At 31.8% G+C, this 4,008-nt stretch overlaps 1 long non-coding RNA gene across 1 annotated transcript; it reads left to right on the top strand.

Annotated features, from left to right (window-relative positions):
• The first annotated feature begins 1,480 nt into the window (after positions 1-1,480).
• On the top strand, positions 1,481-2,886 carry LOC132636784 (uncharacterized). Its single transcript, XR_009581413.1, has 2 exons — positions 1,481-1,926; positions 2,659-2,886. It is a non-coding gene; the product is annotated as an uncharacterized LOC132636784 (long non-coding RNA).
• The last annotated feature ends 1,122 nt before the right edge of the window (positions 2,887-4,008 follow it).

The raw sequence follows: 4,008 nt of genomic DNA, 5'->3' as shown, positions 1-4,008 counted from the left end.
AAACAAAATCAGGGTTCATTATACTTGCTGTTTATGTTGATGACATAAACCTCATTGGAACTCCAGAAGAGCTCCAAAAGGCGATTGAATATTTGAAGAAATAATTTGAGATGAAAGATCTCGGAAAGACAAAACTCTGTCTTGGTCTGCAAATTGAACATTTAGCAAAAGGGATCTTTATCCATCAATCTGCCTATACTGAGAAAGTTTTAAATCGGTTTTACATGGACAATTTGCATCCTTTAAGTACTCCTATGGTTGTTCGCTCACTTGAAGTGAGCAAAGACCCGTTCCGACCTCAGGAAGAAAACGAAGAGCTACTTGGTCCTGAAGTACCATATCTTAGTGCAATAGGTGCACTTATGTATCTTGCTAATGCTACAAGACCTGACATAGCATTTTTTGTTAATTTGCTAGCAATATATAGCTCTTCTCCTACACGGAGGCATTGGAACGGGATTAAGCATATATTGCGATATCTGAAGGGAACTAGCGATATGGGTCTGTTTTTTGTAGTACAGATCTTGTTGGTTATGCAGATGCAGGTTATTTATCTGATCCACATAAAGCTCGATCTCAAACGGGCTATTTGTTTACATGCGGAGGTACTGCTATATCATGGCGATCGACCAAGCAGTCCATTGTTGCTACTTCTTCAAATCATGCTGAGATAATCGCTATTCATGAAGCAAGTAGAGAATGTGTGTGGTTGAGATCAGTGATACATTTCATCAGAGAAAGATGTGGCTTGAAGTGTGATACAAAAATGCCCACAGTATTATATGAAGATAATGTTGCATGCATAGCTCAATTAAAAGGAGGTTTCATAAAAGGAGATAGAACAAAGCACATTTCACCAAAGTTATTTTTCACACATGATCTCCAGAAGAATGGTGATATTGATGTGCAACAAATCCGTTCAAGTGACAATCCTGCAGATTTGTTCACTAAATCTTTGCCAACTTCAACTCTTGAGAAGATGATATTCAAGATTGGAATGCGAAGACTCCGACATCTGAATCTTGGTCTTCGTCAGGGGGAGTGAAATACGTGTTGTACTCTTTTTTCCTTAACCAAGTTTTGTCCCATTGGGTTTTCTTGGTAAGGTTTTTAATGAGGCAGCTCTCAAAGCGTATTTCTAGATATGTGCACTCTTTTTCCTTCATTAGGACTTTTTCCCACAGGGTTTTTTTTTAATAAGGTTTTAACGAGGTACATCATCTATTAATGGACATCCAAGGGGGAGTGTTATAAATATCCCAAATAGTGGATATCCATTAAGTTATAAATATCCCAAAATATTCTAAAATATCTCAAAATATCCCATGTTCTGTTGCTCCTATAAATAGGATGCACAGATGCAATGTTGAAAGAGCAGAAATAATATAATCTGATATCTCTTTACATATTCTCTCTACATATTCTCTCTACATATTTCTTCTGCGTATTTACTTCATAGTTTTATTTTATAACAACTTTTGATTAATAAAACATCTAATCCGCCCATGAGTCAAACAACTGCCTACCAGCTAGTCAATAAAATCAGCTTTATGAATCTTCTTTTCTTTTTCAATTAAAATATTCCTCCGCGTAGCTTCCACCAAACTACAACTTTTTTAGTTTCCTTGAAATTTCACACGCATAATTTATACTCAGTATATAAACTCAACAAACACCCTCTTCTTTCTCCATCCATTTTTCCTCCTCTGTAAATTGACAAAGAGCTTTCTCTTCTCTAATTATCTCTTAAACTCTCTTCGTGTCTTCTTGTAATTAAATATTTGTTTCTGAATTTGAAGATGAATTCAGTAAGATTGATGAACCTCTCATCTGTAATTATTGGTTTCATGTTGATGGCACTTGTTGAGTTTGGTTTTGGACAAGGCATGGCTCCTTCTTCTGCCCCTCCTCCTTCTTCTAATGACGGTAAGTTAATGACTGATCTGTCGCTAAATAACTCGTAGCTAATAAAGTTTTTTGATAATACGTTGTTGATCCGTCATGAATAGAATTAGGTTGGATTTATGCAGCGACATAAGTTATCCGCCACTAATTTTTATGTTTCATTGTATATATACGGATAGCGTAAACGAATATTTACACTAGTTAACATTAAAGGTAATTTCCTGTCCAAGTGTAACTTATATACACGACAATATGAGAAGAATTTTGATATTAACTTATACAAGTACCTCTCTATAAAATTAAGTAGGGTTCCTTAATCTTGAAATTAAGGAAACTCACCTATTATAACATGTAAATGTGATCTAATAGTGTAATAATTTAATATATTGTTAGAATATATAAGATAAATTTTTCTATAATATTTGAAACAATAACTTAGATATAATCCAAATTATATGATACACGGCAGGATTAATTTAGTATATATTTTCCAATAATACACTTTATTGAAGCAATTCATTTGAAAAATATTAACATGTTAACAGCTGTCCATAATATATGAAATGGTAATCTGAAAAGTAATTCATATAGTTAAAATAATAACATAAAATTCTTTTACACTATATGTAAGTTAAATCATCTTTTTTGGTTTGTTATTTTCTCACTCTTTTTTTTTTTTTTTTTTTTTTTTTTTTTGTATATTTTGCATAAATACACTTTATTGAGGAAATTGTTTTGCTAAATTTGTTGCAGGCACAGCGATTGATCAAGGGATTGCTTATGTTCTTCTACTTGTTGCCCTCGCGATTACGTACTTGCTCCATTAGTACTGCATGGAGTATTTTTATTTTTAGCTAATTGATTTGTTCATTGATAATTTAAATTCTTTATGTATTTCTCTCCTGTTATTCAGAATGGAGAAATTTCCAAATTTTGTGATTAAAGGAAATAAAGAAAGGATACTCATTATTTGTGATACAATATTTTTTTCTTACATTACTATCTATTGTACCGAATCTGTTGCGCCTTTTTGAACCACCAAAACGTCATGCCAAAAAATAAGAAGATATTGAACATTCAACTAGAAGCAATATAGAGTTCTATATATGAAATAAAAATGTATGTTTGTTCAAGAATGAAATCTCACTGAACTGTTTATATTCGGTGCATGCATCCTTCAAAATAATCCAAGAACGGATGAAATAGGATAAATTAAGACGGTATATTATAAATACGCAATTATCTTGAATGTCGTGTAACTGTGTTCTTCTTCACTATGCTGAACCGTGCGCAGAAAAGTACGAATGTCACTTAGCCATTTGCACACCTCTTTAGAAAATATTAACTTCTAGGTAAAAATATGTAATTTGACTAAAATGCCCCTAATCAAATAGTTATTTAGATTTAGTCACTTAATACTTAATAAGAGCAAATTTAGAAACGTAAGGTTAATACTTTTTTGATTTGACAAGTGAGTCCTCTTTTTAAACCGAAGGGAGTATCAATTAAGTCTAACATAAAAATCCGACTTCAGTTCAAATAAGTAGGAAATCTTGACGACATTGTTTAGCCTAAATCAACGTCGTTCCATAGGAATGGTGGTATTAATTCTAAGGGTACTAAACAGATTTTCGCATTTCTATATTAATAACTAGATGCAAAGCCCTGTGCTAGCACGGCCCCAATCTTTATTAATTCTACTATTAAATTCAGTTATTTATATGTATAAACTTGAAATAAGTAAAAAGTTTTAAATTTTTACATAAATCTTGTATGAAAAGTCTCAAGTTTAAAGCATGGCAATCTTATGAAGTTCTTTATAAATTTAAGTTTGGAAATTCATTCTAACTTGAAAGCTTTACCAAATAGTTTGCATAATTTTCTCTTCGAAATAATTAGATCACTTGTGCTTTATCTAATTTTATTTTTCATTGAATAAATCAGCAGATGATCCGCTATGTGCTCAGTGAATTGCTACGTGAATATTAATAACATAACAAACAAAAAATAGATAGTTATCTTTAAACTATAAAAATGTTGGATATTAATTAATCCAACCAAAACGGAAAAAACTTTTAAAATTTTTCAATACAGATATCTCAG

Source organism: Lycium barbarum, chromosome 4, assembly GCF_019175385.1.
Source record: "Lycium barbarum isolate Lr01 chromosome 4, ASM1917538v2, whole genome shotgun sequence".
NCBI classification, from domain to species: domain Eukaryota; kingdom Viridiplantae; phylum Streptophyta; class Magnoliopsida; order Solanales; family Solanaceae; genus Lycium; species Lycium barbarum.
Note: the sequence above shows the minus strand (reverse complement) of the source record. Positions and strands in the feature narration are given on the sequence as shown.